The 20,441-nt window shown below is 42.3% G+C and overlaps 2 protein-coding genes across 11 annotated transcripts in view; one reads left to right on the top strand and one right to left on the bottom strand.

Annotated features, from left to right (window-relative positions):
* Positions 1 to 20,441, top strand: part of LOC110988129 (uncharacterized) — a 498,416-nt gene that overhangs the window by 169,176 nt on the left and 308,799 nt on the right. The gene's annotated exons all lie outside the window — the stretch shown is intronic.
* The window catches only part of LOC147799527 (uncharacterized), an 84,445-nt gene that overhangs the window by 48,692 nt on the left and 15,312 nt on the right, over positions 1 to 20,441 (bottom strand). For 5 of the 8 annotated variants that reach the window (XR_015424933.1, XM_087135122.1, XM_087135121.1 and 2 more), the window contains exon 3: positions 5,340 to 5,538. The exons of 2 other annotated variants lie outside the window; for them this stretch is intronic. The gene's annotated coding sequence lies outside the window, so the exon portion shown is untranslated. Of the gene's footprint in view, positions 1 to 4,903; positions 4,925 to 5,339; positions 5,539 to 20,441 lie in introns of those variants that run through there. One more of the 8 variants, XM_087135124.1, reaches the window with a different exon arrangement.

A 20,441-nucleotide genomic window follows, 5' to 3' on the forward strand; every position in this document is an offset into this window, starting at 1 on the left:
TTGAAACCATCTTCTTATCTAAGATGTTATAGCGGCATCATCATATCTCCTTTATATCAGAGGTATATCAAGTATTATTTTCATATGTAGAAATGAATGAAACGTTAGAAATAATTGTGAAGAAAAGGGTACTTCTACAGGTTCAATTGAATTGTCACCTCGTATTAGGCATGCGCCACCTACTGAATAGAATGAAAATTCCACCCCAAACTCGCATTCCCTTTTTTCCATCGGCTTCTGGCCCCGTCTGACACGGTTAATCCAGTGAGGCAATTCACTTCCGTTTCTTAGCCCATTCGCATCCCCTTTTTTCACCGGCAACCAGCTCTATCTGACACGGTTAATCCAGCGAGGCAATCCGCATCCCTTTTTTCACTGGTAACCAGCCGAGTCTGACACGGTCGAACTGGCGAGGCAATTCGCATTCCTTTCTCAGCCCACTCGCATCCCCTTTTTTCACCGGCATTCAGCCCAGTCTGACACGGTCAAACCGGCGAGGCAATTCGCATCCCTTTCTCAGCCCACTCGCATCCCCTTTTTCACCGGCAACCAGCCCACTCCGACACGGTCAAACCGGCGAGGCAATCCGCATCCTTTTTTCAGCCCACTCACATCCCTTTTTTTCACAGGCATCCAACCCACTCTGACACGGTCAAACCGGCGAGGCAATCCGCATCCTTTTTTCAGCCCACTCGCATCCCCTTTTTTCACCGCCAACCTGCCCCGTCTGACACGGTCAAACCGTTGCATTCCTTTCTCAGCCCAGTCGCATCCCCTTTTTCACCGGCAACCAGCCCAGTCTGACACGGTCAATCCGGCGAGGCAATTCGCATCCCTTTCTCAGCCCATTCAGGTGATACAACAAAGTTCAAAGACGTTTTGGCATATTATAATGAGTTTTGAAACTGATCGATCGATCGCTTTAGATCGAGAACCAATTTGAGAGATTCCCTAATGTTTACAAATTGTCGTTGTGCATCTAATCCTCTAGCCGGGGCTAATACCGTGGTTTTGGTCTGTGCTTGCGCTCAACACGTACACATAAGCTCTGATCGATTCATTCACTGCAGTCAAGCCGGCGTTCGTCAAGTGAGTCGTTTTGGTATAAAATCTTGCCAAGCAAGTTTCCTATCATCCGATTGTTCGATGCAAGTCATTGTATAATGGCTTGGGTGTCCTGACGCTCTTGGGGGAACAGGAATGCCAAATCCCATGTAAGTCACATAAAGATATATGTATTTTCCGTGTTCTCCCAAGTCACGTTTGTTGTAATAGCATCCGGGGACTGGTTTGCATCCATTTTCATAATAAAAGGTGGTGCCTAATCCATTTGTGGTGGTGTCTCGTGCCTATCTAAACGATCAAGTCCAGTCAACATTAAACAATAAACACCCATCGTTAAACTTTCTAAGATTTCAATTATTGTTCAAAGCGCCAAACACGTTATCTTTGGGGATGGGTATTTTGCAATCAAACAAGAACTTTCTAACCATGTAATACACATGGAAATTAAACAGAGCTAAAATGTATGAGTTTGAGTCATTGAGTACGTCCCATCCGACACCACAGGCCATAGTGGTACAATATACCCCAAAGTTGAGTTGGTTGTGATAAAACGACATAGGATCGCTAGACCAACGGTGTACAAAGAAGTCCATTCTAACTCTAGGCACTTTGTAAGCATCTATTAAATTGGGAAACTTGGCAAAAAAGGTGTTGTTTTTGTTAACTTTAATCACAAGTTGACTGTAGTTGATGTCCATGCTTGCTTATTTAAAAATGTGTTAATTAAGTTTGATTTATTTATTTTGTTTGGTGTTTTTATAATTACACATCATGAGTCAGGTTCACACTTAACTGAAAATGAGCAGACGTTTAAATTACAAGACTACATTGATAACTACATGTCGCAAGGTAAAAAAGTCATTAGAATTAAGTATCCACCCTGGATATTTTATCATTATAAATTCAACCAAATTGATTGGCAAACTCAAATAAATCTAGAGATGCTCTTTTAGTTATGGGATTTAATCGTTTAATCATGCAATGGCTACACTCCTGGGAAATATCTAGAGATGTTTTGCAACCTAGAGAGCGTAGTGGCATCATCATTCTTCTTAGATTTTACAATGTTGATTGGTTTGAATTTGTTTTAAATGTCTTAGCCGGAACAAATTCCTCAAAAGCTGATTGAGAGAATTATGGAAGAGTGGTATCGACCATTGCGTTTGCCCAATTGCCAAGATAGCAAATGTGCAGTCTGATTGCAGTTGCAATATGTCAGGGCATTTCGAACAGTACACATGCACATGGGCCAAAAATGTACATAAGTGCTCTCCTGAAAGGCAAAGCACTCAAAGTGTATTCTTGGCTAAGTTCAGATGAGTCAGCCAAATACTAAATGCTCAAGGAGATGTTACTCAAGCAATTCCACCTAAATGAGCATGCCTTTAGAGAGAAATTTCGGTTGGCAAACCCGAGAAAGACGAAAGTGCGCCACAGTTTGCAGTCCGTCTTGATAACCTACTGATGCGTTGGGTTGCTATGGCCAAAATACACGTGTACCTAAGATATACATGTACATGTATGACGGTCTGAAAGATTTACTCTTGCGGGAACAGTTCATGAATTGATGCAGTGATCATTTACATGTAGCTCTTTTCCAATAAGAGCATAAACCGGCTAATGTTATGGAAATGGCCCAATTTGCAGAGCAGTATACGGATGCTCACGGCAGCTTTGCTCCCTTTATTGGGAACAGCAAACTGTACGGCCAATATTCAAATACATGTAAGTGGTTCCTATATGTAGATCAGAAACAGATGCATAGTGCACTGTTTGCCAAATCATTGAAACCTATCACCAACGCCAACACGCCATGAGATGTATCATTCCGTACATGTTTTGTATGTGGCAAACCGGGTCACATAGCCCGTAACTGCTGCAGTAAGTTTAAAGAAATTGAGAAAGTCGCTATAACGTGATAGCTTCAGCAATTACTGGCCTTTTTGAGGCTGAATGTGACATGGAGCAAAACACACAGAAAGCCACGAAATCTAGAGAAAGTGGTCCACCTAGTGCAACAGAAACTGTAGCTTATACATGTATATCGACCTTGCCTGATTTCACCCCGCTCATTGAATGTTGTACACAAGAGGGTTACGCAACATTGATGTGCAGACACGGACTCCCTGTAATGAGCGCGGCGTGTAAAAACTCGGATTGTTCTACGATGCCAGTCACAGACGGATTGGGTTAACAACGTTGAATGTTAAGTTAATGTATATGCAACGGCGGCTGTAGCTCAGTAGTTATAAAACATTACCTTGTTCCCGATGAACAACTCACTGGTGCCGAAAAGTCGTGTATTCTTGTCGATGTAACTGTTCGCGTACCTCCAGTCGCAAGAATTAAATTAGACTCACCCTATTTCGTTGGCTGGACTGACGCGCTTGGCATGAGACAAATAGTGTACGACGTCATATTAGGTAACATAACAGGTGTCAGATCACCGAATAATCCTGACCTGCTCTGGCAATGTGGTGTCTCTTCAAACACTCAATTTGGAGAGGCGCGTTGATACTATGTCATGCGCAGTAATGACGCGAGCACAACGAGCTGCGCAGGATAGACCATTAAGGAAACTTAAGGTACCTGAAAGTATTCCAGTCATCTCGAAATCTGAAATTATGAGCGAACTAGCTAATGATCCGTTGGCCCATATAAGAGAAATTGCAGAGAAGGGCAATCAGAAATGCAACAAATACGGATCAACTTCCACTTTCTACTGGCTTGACGGTGTGTTGTATAGGAAGTTCGAATCCCCCACTTTCCAATATGGAGATGCGAGTCCTCAACTTGTAGTTCCTATTAAATATCGAGTCAACGTAATTAACTTTGTAGCTCACGAAATATTGTCGTTCCTACGACATATGTCAATGGACTATTCCAGAAACGAGTAGGCTCTTGTCGATAAAACAGATGACCACTACTCCATTACATCCTTCGTGCAACCGTTTGGTTGAACGCATGAACGGTGTACTTAAACTAATGTTGAAACGGCTTCGTGCAGAAAAGCTGCGCGATTGGGATCGCTATCCTGGACCTCTCCTCTTTGCATATCATGAAACCCCTCACTCAAGCTTGAAATTTGCACCCTTCAAAGTACTTTACAGTCACACAGTCCATAGTCCGATAGCTATATTACACCAACTTTGGACGGGTAAAGTTGAAAGTCCCAAAGTTAAAACTACACACCAACATGTTCTCGATCTCTGCGAGCGTCTAGAAAAGACATGGGAAATTGCACAGCAGAATTTGCAAACGTACGTAGATATGAACAAACACTGTTACAATGCAAAAAGTTGAGCCCAAAGTTTCAATGACGGTGACCTCGTATTACTACTCCTACATACTGACCAAAACAAACTATTACTATGGTTATAGGTCCTTTCCCTGTACTAGCCAAAGTCGGAAACATTGATTACGGTACAGTCAAGACCTTCCACGCCAACATGCTGAAGTGGTACCGGTATGTGAGAAGGTTTGTTGAGCATGAAACAAAATGTAAAACAAATGAATGAAAACGTACTTGAACCCGTATGTGTGGGCGTCACTGAAACTGAACAGAAGCCATGAGAGTAGGAACCAAATGCCGAAACGAAGAAGGACAATGAAGATATTATTATGATGTCACCATTGGAAGCTTAAGAAACAGTAGATGATATCAAAATAACTGCCGAGACAGTAGGCCAAAAAAAGAAAAAAAACAAGTTCAGCGTTTGTTTTTTCCTCTACAGCCAATAGAAAGTGCTATACATACAACTCAAGGTACATGTACATGTACACGTACATACAATGTACGTGTACATGTATGTATATGTACACTGATACTCCATTGTACCTTTTTACTGTATTTCTCCTTGAAGTACGGATACAATATTGAGTATGGAACAATTCAAGAAAAAACACTGACATTAGACATTGTTATTCTGACATGAAACTAAACCTGAAACTAACCAATATGAAATGATATGTGACATCCATAGTCATACTGTACATGTACATGCAAACTGGTACTTATTTAGAGTCAGGATTTGAAAAGTGGTAAATGTAAAGTTGAAAAATAGTTGAATATTTTCAAAATTGAAAAGAAACTAATTCATTTGGCTTCCCTTTGGTCAGATATAAGTACATGTACATGGTGTGAATTTGAATTCAGTGAGTATGCAACAAATAAACATGGCTGTGCACATGCACATGTATGCATGCATGTACATGTATTACAGCGACATAAAACTTTCTTGAGACAAGACGAAAATGGCCTGATAGAAACTCACCCCTTTACTGCCTTAATGAATTTCCTGCTCCGTCGGTCAACTGTTCATCAGCACACCCCATCAACCTGAATGGTGTCCTTTAGTGACCACTAGATGAGTGACAAAGTGGAATGGCTGGGCATGGTCTATCTGCTGGCTCCCTCCCAAGACAGCACAATGGTGTCAGTAGACCAGCACAGATGCGTTCTCACTGCAGTGCCTGAAAAGCAACAAAAGAAAAAAACAACTTTAATCAACTGATTGTGGATGATTTCCACACACATGTACACGTACCCTGTATTCAACCAAAAGGCTTATATATCGGTATCTCCTTACTTCTCCAGAAACCCAATATTTCAGTCAGGAGGTTTTGTTAAAGGAAAAACCAGTTATTTCCAAATATAAAACTTTATCAAAGTCATCAAAAGAACACACCCATTTATGATGAATATATACCAAAGAAAGTGTGAGTGACTGCGTATGAATTAGAATATATTTGTTTTCTTTGAGCATAAAGGGTGGAATGTACAGCTGTGAATGGTTGGAGAAATGTGTAATGGAAGTTTCAGTGGTGCACGTAGCATACTCTTGTGGGGGTGCACAGGGTATAGGAGATTCACTTCACACTGGTCTGGCACAGGCTAGACACACTTTATCTTTACATAAAGATTGAATCCTTTTAATTCCATCGCCGCTGTTTCACCCGAATTTTATTCACGAATATACTAAGCATTATTTATTATTTTCTAAGCAAGTCAAAGACTTGGTTTAAACTGAGGGAGACCAGTTAGGTGCCGACAACCCCTCCTTGTCGGTCGAAAAAGCAACACTGTCCAGTACCATCAACAAGAGACAGAAGTTGATTCATGTGGCTGATTCCAGCATGTACGGTTGGGCCATGGTTACGGAGTATAAGGAGCATCAACTGGCTGCACACTAAGATGGTGACAAGATTACACTTGCAGAAAATCAAGCCGCCAGAAAGATTAAGCAGAAGAGGGCAGCAGAGGCAGCAGTCCGGCAGGCTAAGAGGTTAAGAGCTCTTATGAACGTCCTGCTTCTACTTCAGACTTGGATGATGACAAGATTACCTTTGCAGAAAATTAAGCTGCCAGAAAGATGAAGCAGAAGAGGGCAGCAGAGGCTAAGAGGGTAAGAGCTCTTACAAACGTCCTGCTTCTACTTTTCATCACTTTGAGCAGTCCCAATGTAACAGTGCTCAGGTCAACATGCCTCAGGGTTTTGGAGGAGCGTGTTTCGTGTGCGGGAGCTTATCTAATTGGAAGGCCACCTGCCCCAAGTACAAAGACCAAAGTAGATGTTCAAGCTCAAAACAGTAAAGTTACGTTCAATTCCGATGTTGAGTTGTATTCTGATTCTATTCAATTTGATGTTGGTGATAGTTAAAATGAATATGAAGAAAATCCAGGCATCCATCTTTTCCATAAGGGTTGATGGTTGTCTTAAAAGCAAAAAGAACTTTTAGTATCTAATACACCCACCAGAATTTGTTTCCAATGTAGTGAACAAAGGTTATGTACGGTATTGCCGTTTACCTGCGATCTTCCTGTAGATATTTGTCCATCCCATCGAGAATTTCTTGGTTTTGCTTGGAAAATGGCAAATTGTTGCCTTTTTAGCGATTTAGGCAGTGGCCATTTGACCTATCAGGTGCATCTTATATTTTCATCAAAGTAATTTGCCCGCAAGTTAAGAAGTGAAGGGGTGAAGGAAAATTAATCATAGTTTTTCTTGACGATGGGCTTGGGTTTGTATCTACCGGCAAAGAGCGCAAGAACACACACACAGGTTCCCTCAGACATCATCCGGTCTAGATTTGTTTCCAATGTTCAGTATTTGGGATCCAGCAGACAATTAGAATGGCTTGGATATGACATCAATCTCAGTTTAGGTACCATCAGAATTCCCTACAGGATAATTACTGCTATAAAACAAGGTATAGTGTAATCTGAAGCAAGTACATGTAACAAGGGCTATAGTGGCTATGTGGTAGAGTAACGTTGGGTAATAAGGCCCAGGGATCTTGGGACAGTAGTCAGTCTAGGAAGAGTTCCACATGGAAAGAACTCAAAGCAGTTGACTCAGTTCTCAAGTCGTTTGTGTGTAAACTGTCCAACCGCCGGACTAAGTGGTTTACAGATAACCAAGCAGTTGTGCGAATAGCAGCACGTGGAAGTATGAACCCTGAACTTCAGGAGATAGGCCTGAGCATTTTCGAGTAATAATATTCGCATAGATATGGAGTGGATTTCAAGGTCCCCAAACCAAAAAGCTGATATGCTAAGTAGGCAAATGGATCAGGACAACTGGGGTATATCTGATCAAGTACTGTATTCTCATTTTTTGTGGAGGCCTCATACAGTTGACAGGTTTGCCACTTATTACAATAAACAAGTCGCAAGGTTTAATTCTAGATACCATAATCCAGGTTGTGAAACAGTAGATGCTTTCACTGTAGACTGGAAAAAAGAAAACAATTGGGTTGTACCCCACATCGCCTTGACACCCAGAGTTATCAAGTGCATGGAAAGTACCAAGGCAGTTGGTGCTTTGATTAACCCAGGCTGGCTTTGGCACCATACTGGCCGATCTTATTCCCAGATGGCTATAATCTCGGGAAACCAGTACAACTACATGTACATGTAGCATACGAAATTCCTAGAAACTGGCCGATATTTTTCCCCGGAAGACGTGGCAATGTTAAGTTTACAGAGAATATTACTCAAAGTGAAATACTTGCATTAGGGTTAGATTTCTCATATGTCTAAATTAAAAATAGTAATAATGACAGTTTTGTTGTCTCTGTGCGGATCATGACAGTTTTGTTGTCTCTGTGCAGATCATGACAGTTTTGTTGTCTCTGTGCAGATCATGACAGTTTAGTTGTCTCTGTGCAGATCATGACAGTTTTGTAGTCTCTGTGCAGATCATGACAGTTTTGTTGTCTCTGTGCAGATCATGACAGTTTTGTTGTCTCTGTGCAGATCATGACAGTTTAGTTGTCTCTGTGCAGATCATGACAGTTTTGTAGTCTCTGTGCAGATCATGACAGTTTTGTTGTCTCTGTGCAGATCATGACAGTTTTGTTGTCTCTGTGCAGATCATGACAGTTTTGTTGTCTCTGTGCAGATCATGACAGTTTTGCTGTCTGTGTGCAGATCATGACAGTTTTGTTGTCTCTATGCAGATCATATTCAGCAATGACATTTGGGCTTCAAGTATGGAAGAGGAATCACCAGAATTGAGGCATTCAGCAGCTCAGCTTCTGAGTGTAATGCTGGACTTACATGTAAGGGAGGAAAGGGAAGCTGTACTTGGGAGCTTTCTTACAGTGGTCAGATTGGGCTAGGGGAATAGAAAAAGCACATAAACGCAGACCCCTTTGATTATTTAACTCATTTGAGTAAAAAGTGTAATTCCCCAGCACCAATTATTGAAGAGGTTAAACATCCTTATCTTGGGCACACAAAATGGCTGGAATTGAAGATCCCATGGTCTTTTCACTCGTAAAGTTTACTCTAGAAGGCCTAAAAAAGGCTGGTACCTACTGTAGCTTCAATTATGAAGGAATGATAGATACTTACTTGTATAATGCAAACAAAGAGGCAGATCTTATGACCTTGAGATCAGTTACAATGTGTCTTTCGGCATACACAGGTTTTTTCTGATTTAGTAAACTTGCTCATGTCAAGCTTTCTCACGTTTCTGTGGTGGTCAGACTTTAACTCAGGTTTCCACACCACGCACTTTCTCACAAACCTTGAGTGTTCCTACTCGTTCAACACAGTCCCGACATAATATTTAAATCGTTGCATTTTCTGTGTGAAGTGGCCCCAGTGATTGTTCATGGTCATAAGCATAAATTAACCATATCCTCATCAATATTAGTCTGCAACAATGGGTTCTAGTCCATTAGTTTGTACCAGACATGAAGGTATTCTCGTACGCTACATTTATGCGACATACTTCGCTGTGGCGTACGTGACAATTTGCCTTTCTCTAGCAGGAGTTTGCTCTCTCAGAACGTAAGTTCAATTTTGTCCTAAACGTTTTGCAACGTTTATCGTTCATTTACCATTATGCACAGTTCTGGCCTGTTTGCATTTACAGATTTGTCTCGTAGTACGTGTGGGCCAAGTGTCGGCTCCAAGTCAGTTCAAAAATTTGTCATTAGAACTGAATTCATTACTTGCATTGCCGTGAAAGTTTTGTGGAAAGTTTGGCCATGTGACTTGTACACATGCATGAAGCACAACGGCTGTTTTATGTTTGGACTCAATGACTACAATGTATTACATATACTGAATTGTTTCATTGTCTGGTCTTTACACAGCTGAACTCTGTAGAGCGAGCAGGTTGCACAAGGCCCTTTTATCCTTTAGCCTATCCTTTAATATTTCCAAATAGGTCACTTGGGAGACATTTTGTGGTATATTTTTCAACATCAGGGAGACATCGGTCATAAGGGAGACATTTCAATGGTGAAGAGGTCATTAGTCCCAATGTGGACCACCAACACATCAGGTGCAGGTGTGTTGAAGCTGGGCCCTGACATATGGAAGGATTGAGGATATTCTGGCTCCCCGGATGCCCAGCCATGTGAGGATTCCGCGAGAAGGTATGTGACCCATGTGTTCTGCTGCCCGGTAGACAATACTGTCCCCAAAACCCAAACAAAAAACAAAACCAAAGGAACAGAGGAGCAGACGTCCTACTCGGAGGAGTATAAGTGAGTGTGGGGGTTAAGGTTTGGGTTTTCCACCACCCCAGGGTCTTAGTCTGTGACAACAGGATGCCATTCATGGCTGCAGCAGCAGCTGTGCCAATGCGGAAGCTGTGGGCGCTAAACCCTGGGCCCTGGTGTGACTGGATGGCAGAGGCTTCCTGCACCCCGCTTGGTCCTCCTGATGCTTCCTTTTCTTTCCTTGGCCTCACATGTTAACACAGCCGTGGAGGTGTCAAATTCCTCCCCCACATTTAGTGTGGAACGGATCGGAACCGGTAGGAGGTGTACCACTGTCGAGATAATTTCCATACGAAACTTCTTTGGACGTATGAATTTGTTCAATGACTTCAGGATGTAGTATCGCCTTGGACGGCGTGGTGCTTGTAAACTCGAGAGAATATCCAAGGGCGAGAGTTGAAAGGACCCAGCTGTCCGAAGTGATGTTTCTCCAGAACCCTGTGAACAGTTGAAGGTGGCGCCAACGGGCTAAGAAACGGCGATCACTGAAGGCAAAATGAAGCAGTCATCTGCGACGTCCCCCGAACGAACGGGGAGCGCGCGATGAATTCCTGCGGCGCTGGAAGGTTTGACTCACCTTGGGAATGACGCGAGATGAGGCCCGGCATTGGTTTGATCATTGAAGAGGCCAGCGAAAAGGCGATGCATCGAAAAAGTCTGGCTTGAAGTGGACCCAACTTGGCTGGCATTACGTTGCTGAGTTTGCTGCAAAATCAAAGACGGTGGTTCGCGGAAGGATATTTTCTTAGTCGCATCGATGCAGCGGCGTTGGATCTTTTCGTTGAAGTTGAAGAGCAAACTGTTCGAATGTACTATTCAGTCCTTTGTCAAGGCCACGAAGTGCTAGAGCTGCAAAATCTGGAGAGACCGGGGAATTTTTTTTCGCAAGCAGGGGCAATGTATTCCGACAAAAAGAGAAGAAAGGCCGTGCAGCGAAGCCTGAAGCGGGAAGCTTTGTCGAGCTTTGTGAACGTGGATTCCAGCAGGGACTTGTCTTTATCCTGGTATTTGCCTTAGCAGATGTTTTTCCAGAATCAGCAGAGAATTTGTCTTTGGCTGCGTCAAGAAGGTCTGGAAATCACAGGAAATTCTTGAAATCTTCAAGGGAAATGATAAAATGCTGTCGCTCGTTTAGGAAGGGCACACCATTGCTTTGACTTAACAAGGGACTTGAAGATTTCTACAAATGAGCGGTCAAGCAGGAGTTCAGGAAAAATAGGTCCCTTAGACTACATTTGAGCTGCATGGTGTTTGAACGAGCCCTGGCTAGAGTCGTCTTTGGGCGGAGGGGCTGATGGCAGGCCGAGCACTTGAATCATGTCCTGCTGAAGGAGCCAGAGGCGGCCCTCAGACAGAGTGAGGGTATTGACGGAGCTAACTTCATCCTCGTCCGAAGAAAAATGCTGGTTGCGCAGCCAGAGACAGAGCCATACCTCGCTCTGAGGCGCGGTGCCCTCATGGGGGGCGGCCCCACTCTGACAGCTCGGCAACGCCCTGCTGTTGCGAGTCTGGTGTAGAACCCTGTCCCGTGTCATGTTGACTTGCAGCCGCAGGAGGTGGAAGGGTCTGGTCTGCCAGGAACGGGTCCAGAGCGATGGAAGCCGGTGGTGGTCTGTCATCTACATGACGAGTGATAGAAGTCAAGGCTTCATTAATGGATAGAAAGGCCGACATCCACTGCTCAGAATTAGGCCTCTGATCAGAGTGGTGTCTCTTCTTAGATTTCAAGAACTCGATGAAGAGGGGGAATGTTTGAATTTCCCGGTAGCAGGTGACCCGACAACAGAGTTAGTAGACGGGGCGGTGGGTGGTGGAACACCTGGGAGCATTCCCGGTCGAAGTCAGTGGGAACTGTAGAGTTTCGGGTGGGAGGACCAGGAGAGATGAGGTCCGATAACCTGGTGATGCCCAGTTGAAAGTCCAAGCCTGGAATGGGCTTCGGCAGTTTGAAGCCCCGGCGGTGTAAAAGCCCAAGAGACTCCGCGGAGCCCGACAAAGAATTGCACGGCTGCGGGGTTTCTTGACTCAGTGGTGCACTAGGCAGGGCGGGTCCCGGCATTTGCAGGGATCCCAACCCGGTGGCTTCGATACCTGGACTGGAAGGAGTATGCCCGGAAACCGCTGGAGAAGTAGTCTTCTTGGATGATGTTGAACGGCGGGTGTTCTTCGGAGTCGCCAGGGGGAGTGCTGGCTGGAACCCCGCATGGGTTCCTCTGGGCCATGGCGGTCGGAGGTCGTGGCATATGATGATGATAAGGCGGGCCCATAAGATGTTCACTTGGGGTACTCCCTCGAGAGTCCCGGCTGGCTCGCTAGGCCAGCAATTGACCAAAGAGACAGGGTCTTTGCCAGATCCTGGCAGTGTCCCTGCTTGGGTCTCGAAAATCAAAGATGCCTCGAAAGACACGTCCGTTACGTTACGGCGCTGAGAAAAGAAGGACAATCATGGCGGCGAAGCCACGTTGCATGAAATCCTTTCAGCGAACAATAACAGGTGCCTGGGAAATTTGCATATGTAGTGACTGTTTGGGTAGGTAGAGTGCGGTAGACTGGCAAACATAACAGGTACAAACCAGCCCGCATTTTTCGAATTCTAACTCTATACGCTCGGCGATGAAGGAGAAGTGTGACATCAGCCAGCGTGACGTACGCAGCATCTGATTGGTTGGGGTAGCTGCCACTGCTGGGAATGAGCCAAATGCCGCACGCGTAGCACATTGCAGGTCCGCTGGTATCATAAACACTCTAACCTCCCCCTTGCCCAAAGGGGGCTCTTGGGAACCGTATTAATTTCAGATGGCAACTGAACACATCAATTTCACACCAAGAAATAGACTGACATGCCATGATAAAAAGTCACTTCTTTTTGAGAAAGTTTGCTGGAAATGAAAGGACAGGTTATCTGACCTTCAGTTTACACACATGTACATGTAGATGTTTCAGTTGTAAGACAAATTTCACTACCAGAGATCATCTGCATGTTTTCTTCAAAGATTTGAGCAGCACTGGCCTTAACAATGCAACAGACCAGAACAAAAAGCATTGTCCAAGCAGTGTCTTTTCCCTGCCTAGATGTATTACGTTGCTATTGTAAGCAGGTCAGAACTCAATTTGAATCCAAAGGGTCACTGAGCTTGCCAGAGTTTGCCAGCAAACCACTACTCTGGCAAGAAAGTGAAACCAATAAATGCTACAAAGCAGGGTTGGCTACTTATTTGATTCAAATAATAATAACAATTTTAAAAATCATTTTTATCTTAAATCAGATTTTCTTTTTCCTTTAGTTACAAATTTTTGGTATGCCTCAATATTTTCAGAAATTATCCCGCAAACCCTTAGCCATCAACCAGGAGCTTTCTATACCAAATAACTGATAAAATAATTCAGTATTTAGAAATTTCCAGAAAATAATTCTCAAAAATTAGTAATGATATGCACCTTTGACCAAAAAACATTGCTGCATATGATGTCACCCGGGAGGAAATTGCCGTTATGTACTTTACAATTAACATTAATCAGCTTATAGAGTCATTGAATCCACTCACAGCCATTTTACCGAGCCGAATACAAAGCTTTCCTGGTAATGCCCGCCTTTGTTCTTCCTGACGTCAATAGTAGGGAGCCAACCCACGCCTTTGTATTCGGCTCGGTAAAATGGCCGCTGGTTGGCTTCTTTTTCATACAAAGGCGTTGCAAGTCCAGGTTTTTTTTATATACGTCCGTGGTTCCAAGACCAAAAGACCTTACAGGTACATGTATGCAATTGTCTTTTAATTTGATTTATTTACCTAAAGGATTGTTAACTGTACAAAACTCTTTTTTTAGTTTAAATGTTTGACAGTATATGACTTGTTTGAATTTGCATAAATACTCCTAGACAATATTTTCCTTCATACTGTTTCACTGAATGTCCCATCATCCAATTCCTTTCCAGTTGCTTTTGATGGTTTTTGTATGGCTTGGCATTTTTTTTGGTTCAGAAAGTTTACTAAAGCCTTCATGAAGGTAGAAAAATGAGACAAGCTTGGGTTTGAACTGATCACCTTCTATTCTGAAAAGTCAGCTTGGACGCGTAAGTCCGACACCAAAAAATGTACGTTCGACACCAATATAATAAATGCTTTATCTGAAAGTCACAACAAGATAAAAATGTGTCTTGCCTTGAAGTCTATTAACAAGGGTCTGCTAAAACTAAATACAGGAAAACTACTTCTTCAGGTCCTAGCAATTCACAGAGTTTGTGAGACAAAAATCGAAACTCAAAAAATTTACTTTCTCTGAGTGTGTGTTGATGTCCAACCAAACCCTGGTCCAGACGCTCAGGCACAAGATTGTCAACCTGTCTGTTATTATACTCCGAGTCACCTCTACCAGATCAAGGAACAGCGCGATAAATTTATAGTCATCCCAGACGTATGGTACCGTATCAAGGACCTTGGCATCAATTCAAAACTCAGTACTCATAGAAGTAAACAAGCTGGTCTCAGGAAACAAAAACTTCAACTTTCGAATGATAAGTCTATGATCCTCCGTGACAAGCAACCAATTCCTGTTATTGTATGACCAAGATTTGAAAAAACAGTCAACTTTCGTGGTCGTGAGTATTTAACTCAGCTGAGATCTGATCGTAAAGTTGACTCAAGACAATATCATTTGCCTAGATTCCTATTATCAAATATAAGATCACTGACTGCTAATTTTGATGAACTCAAAATTTATGTGGACACTAACAAAGTTGATGTTATAGGAATAAATGAAACTTGGCTGTCTCCTGATACCCCAAATCAATTGTATACCTTACAAAACTTTTCTATGTTATCGAGGCCAAGGTGTGATGGTCGCTCAGGTGGTGGGTTAGCATTGTACGCTAAACATCTTTCCAAGCCAAATTGTTGTCAGTACAGATTCCTAATGGAGTGGAAATCCTATAGTCAACAATGAAATCACCACGACTGCCTCGCAAAATTCTATGTTTGATAGTCTGTATTACATACTATTCTCCTCGGAAAAATAATGCACAAGAATATATCGATGATATTGCTTCTACTATTGAGTCTCTTTAGTTGCAATATCCGGATGCTGGTATTTCTATAGCAGTAGATTTCAACGATTTAAATATTCAGTCAAATCTGGATCATAATGATTTTGCACAATTGGGGTGGTAACATACATGTACATGTACATGTATTGGATAAGATCATTATGCCAATTTGTACACCGATATTGACGTCCATGCTCCACTTGGTACAAGCGACCACAACTGCATACTTTGGGTCCCCAATCAGGATACCCATTGTACACAACGTAATGTTACAAACAAAACTTTCCGCCCTTTCAAGGAAAGTGGGTTGAGGCACTTTGGAAATTGGATAACCCATCATACATGGTGTTTTCAATTGGATGATCCTTCTAAGCAGTGTAGCATGTTACAAAATTCAGTCAAGGAAAAACTTAATACTTACTTGCCAACAAAAACGATCCGCCTGCATAGAACTGATAAACCTTGGATTTCCTCCCATACTAAAGCTTTCAGACAATGAGCTTTCAGAAATGGGAATCTTGTTTTATGACGCCGTCTTCAAAATAAAACAATACATAGCATTTCTAACGCTAAGGTGACCTACTTTATTACCCACGTTCGTAATTTAAAAACGACCAATCCCACAGAATGGTATAATCAGATTAAAATATTGACTGGTTGTGAGCAAGGTCCTAACCGGATCGTGATCCCTGGTATGGAATTTGGGGACACCCAACATCATTTTCGTTTGGTTGCCGATAGGATTAATGAATATTTTTGTTCGGTGGCTTCAGATTTACCTTACCTTGACCAGCGTGCATGTACTTTACCAATGTTCCTTCCAATAAATCAGGATGACTTGCCAGAGATCCAACCTCACCAGGTATTTTGATCACTTAAACTTGGTAATTAAGGCCGGTGTCTCTGATGATTTACCAGTGCGTATTATACAAGAATTCCCATATGAGTTGTGCTATCTGTTAACTCATATTTTGCTCAAGTGCCAAATTAGTGGTTATGTTCTGAGACTGTGCCAATCCCTAAGTCGCATCCTGCAACCTTAGAGAACTTACGACCTATTGCACTGACTAGCCACTTTGCGAAAATTGCGGAATCATTTATTGCGAAGTGGCTTTTGGAAGACATAGAAATGAGTATTGACCCAAACCAATATGGGAACTGCCAAGGATTGTCGACTGCACATTACCTTATTGGCTTACTTCATGAAATTTATACAAATGCAGAAAATCCTAAGGCAACGTCTACAGTGGTCTTAACAGATTTCTTGAAGGCGTTTGATCGCATGGACCATAATATTATAGCTTAAAAAATTATTTCAACACAATGTAAGGCCTACTATTATCAGTTGGATTTTGATTTTTTTGGATTGTTGTCGTCGTCAGTGTGTTAAATATTTTGGGACTACCAGTAGGTCTGAATGGAGTACAGTTCATGCTGGGGTACCTCAGGGTACCAAACTAGGGCCTATCCTATTTTCAATAATGATTAATGATGCATGTACCGATTCATCAATATATGTCTTCAAGTAAGTAGATGACTTAACCTTGGTAGATTGTTGGAGTCCCACATGACCATCTGTTATTCAAGATGTATTTTAGGATTTTTGGGATTGGTCTGATACCAATAATATGAGGTTAAACACACACAAATGCTATAAAATGACAGTTTCCTTTTCGAAACAACCACGTTTATCAGTACCAATTTTAATTGGAGTTGATCAATTGAAGGAAGTTACTACTGCTGGATCCTCGGAATTATAGTCCAATGTGACTTAAAGTAGGATGCACATGTTAATGAAATGATTAAGAAATGTAATGATAAATTATACATGTACATGCTAAGATGTCTTCAGCATTTTGATTTACCGGTGGCAGGCCTCATTACTATTCGGCCAGTATTAGAATATGGTACCATTATTTTTAATGGAAACCTGTCAAAAGTCCATGTAAATAGGATTGAATTTATCCAAAAGAGGGCTTGTCGAATTATATTGGGGTGTTATTATTTTTCATACGATCCAGCTTACAGTCAAGTACAAAATATAAGGGATAAAGTGTGTACAGATTTTACACTGTCTTTGGAGAAAAGTGCAATTGGGACTAAATGGCTTTGTACATGTACAAAACAACCAATATCTTATGATCTGAGGAATACTGAGAAATATGTACAATACAGTTGTAAAACTAAATGATTTTAAAATAGTGCAATACCTTCTATGATAAAAATTTTAAATCAGTTACTTTTTCTTAATATCAGTATTTGTGTTTTACGATTTAAGGTTTAATTTTTTGTAATTTTTTGTAATATTTCAATGGTTTTTAATAAACCATCATGTGTTAATAAACCACAATGAATGAATGAATGAATGAATGAAGAAGGACCAAGGGGGTATTACCGCTAGATGTCATACTCCAGCCTTGGCTAGAAATCTATAAGCCATGTGGCAACATGACCAATGGGCCTCAACTACCAAATTTGCTAAGTCAAAAAACCCAAAGCCAGGCAGTTGTCACTGGAATCCCAATGGAATACCAGAAGCCTACAAGAAACTGAGAATTTTGAAGGTTAAACGCCTGCTTTGCAGAACATACGGCCAACTGGAAAAAGTCTCTGTCTGCCTAACCTTCAGTACACCCACTCTACCCGGCACATTCCAACTGGGATATGAAAACTTTTGAGTTAACCCATTATTTCACCTTTAACATGAAGCTTCAACTACCAACAACTTGGTCATATTGCTAGTAATTGGCGCAGTCCAACAAGATGTGTCTGATGTGGAAGATTCCATTCGTATGAGCAATGCTGACAAAAAGATCAGGATAAAGGCTGCAAATGTGGGGAACAACACTCAAAGTGCATTGGCTCACTGTGGGTGCAAAACTATCTAACAGGAAAGAGGAATACAAAACATCAGAGTATCATACAATGTATATGCTTAATATAATCCCAAATCACAACACCTGCCAAACAACAAAAGGATGCCACAACCCAAACTGAAGATAGGACAGCTGCGCAAATGGACCTCCGACACCAGTGCCTCTGTAGTGAGCTAAACATCTTGGAACTACTCACTTCACTAGAGTAATGCAAATCTGAGATACTATCAATGGTACATGACCAGAGAACAGCTGCAAAAATCTGTAACTGATCACCTCCAAACTAGACCTGAGGAATCTAGACAACATAAAAAACACAGAACAGCATCGCAGTCACCAACTGGTGCAAGGAAAACAGAATATGGCAAAATCACACCACAAGCACAAGCAACTACATACATGTACATGTAGTCTACCTAGCAAAATGCAAGTCATTCCCATAAGGCAATCCAAACACATCATCATGAATACTTACCTCATTATCACAGGTTGAATTATTTTACAATGGAATGCACAATCACTCATAGCCCACTACAAAGAATTGAACAAAGCTATAGATCCATTCTTGGCCCACTAAACCAGATATTACTTACATCTAAGGAATGTGGTTAAAAGATGAAAAAAATGTTACATGTAGATCACCTGGTTGTGATGTCTATTGACATGATAGAAACAATACTAACAAGAAAAGTGGTGGTGAGTGTGCTTTCATGACAAAGTATGGTAGTGCCGTCAAGTACAAAACAGGTTCCAACACCTCTGTGGAATTCCCAATCAGATCACTGAATGTACAGGTACCAGCAAGCCTTAAATTGTTGGCTGTGATTTCAACAGTCTTAACCTGCTGTGTGGCAACTCTAAACTTGACCACAATGGATAAATCATTGATGACATCAATAACAATCTGGTTTGTCTCAATACTGGAGAAGGCACCGGGGTTAATAGGAGAAGGCACCAGGGTTAACACATCACACAGTTCCCTAACTCTAGCTTCCCCTTGCATAGCCTCCAACAACAAATTAGATTGTGCTACACGAGACATGGAGAAAAACCACTGCCCGACCACTAAAGGGTTGTTGGCATCCGCCAGTCTGGAAAGACAATGGAGCTGCACCTGAGGCTATGTTCAGACACTGTGTTAGTGAAAACGGTAAAAGTTAAAATGGTCATTCACCACAGATGGTGGTCGTAAAATTAAAACTCACCGAGCCTATGGAACCACTTTAATTTGGCAAGTTTAACCCAAAACGGTTTATCTCCTTTTCTCGGGGTCCTGAAGAACTTCCACTCATTTAAATAAATCCCACTTAAGTTTGTTTACATACACACATGGCCGGCGTGCACTTGAAGCAGGTTTGGACTGGTTGCCGATATACATGTACTTACTGTACCGGTACAAACATGCTGAATGTCACCCGGGTACCAGCATTTGTGTTATGTTTGCAACATGGTGCTCTATTGGGAGACACTTGTTCATATATCATTGCGATGCAACAAATGATGGTTGCCCAAGAAAATGCTCATCAGCAGTCCACAGCCTTACAGACATATTACCGGTCTTAGGCATCCTTAGAAGGCAAATACAACAAAGATGTATTGCTTTTTCCCGAGTACAGCGGCAGTTCTGGCAATATACCACAGAGAGGCAGACGAGAGTGACCGCTTTTTTCCATGTTGTAATGGCAGTTTTGTAGGATAAAAGCATTGCACAGGTCGTTCAGCATGCGGTTACATGGTATACCTCATTGTTTATAACAAAAGCACACCAAAGAAAAGCTGTTACGTAACTCCAGATCAATGCGCTGGCTAAAACCATTTTGGTTCAATGCCAAACCCTCCCTCCGAGGTGGTTTAAATCCCTATTTTAAGTCTGAAATAAAACTGATTTGGTGTAACTTGGAAAAAGTTACACCAAATCAGGTGTACCGTAACTACCGTTTTAAGTGAATTTAAAACGTTGTCTGAATGTACCCGTAGCCTGAGTTGGTCAATCAGTGGTTGACTTGAAGCACCTGCTGTGGCTGAACTGGCCAATCCTCAAAAGGCAGGCTCTGTTGCAGGTGCTGCAGGTGAAGCCTGTGTCTCCTCTTGTCCTTCCACCTGGCCTCTCTCTGTTGCTCGCCAGCCAGGTTTACTGCTCTGACAGCCTGCTTCCAGCTGGTCTCTCTCTGTTGCTCGCCAGCCAGGGTTACTGCTCTGACAGCCTGCTTCCAGCTGGTCTCTCTCTGTTGCTTGCCAGCCAGGGTTACTGCTCTGACAGCCTGCTTCCAGCTGGTCACTCTCTGTTGCTTGCCAGCCAGGGTTACTGCTCTGACAGCCTGCTTCCAGCTGGTCTCTCTCTGTTGCTCGCCAGCTAGGGTTACTGCTCTGACAGCCTGCTTCCAGCTGGTCTCTCTCTGTTGCTTGCCAGCCAGGGTTACTGGTCTAACAGCCTGCTTCCA

This window comes from Acanthaster planci, linkage group LG03 (assembly GCF_054643075.1).
Source record: "Acanthaster planci isolate LZ-2023a linkage group LG03, COTS_SCS, whole genome shotgun sequence".
Lineage (NCBI taxonomy): Eukaryota > Metazoa > Echinodermata > Asteroidea > Valvatida > Acanthasteridae > Acanthaster > Acanthaster planci.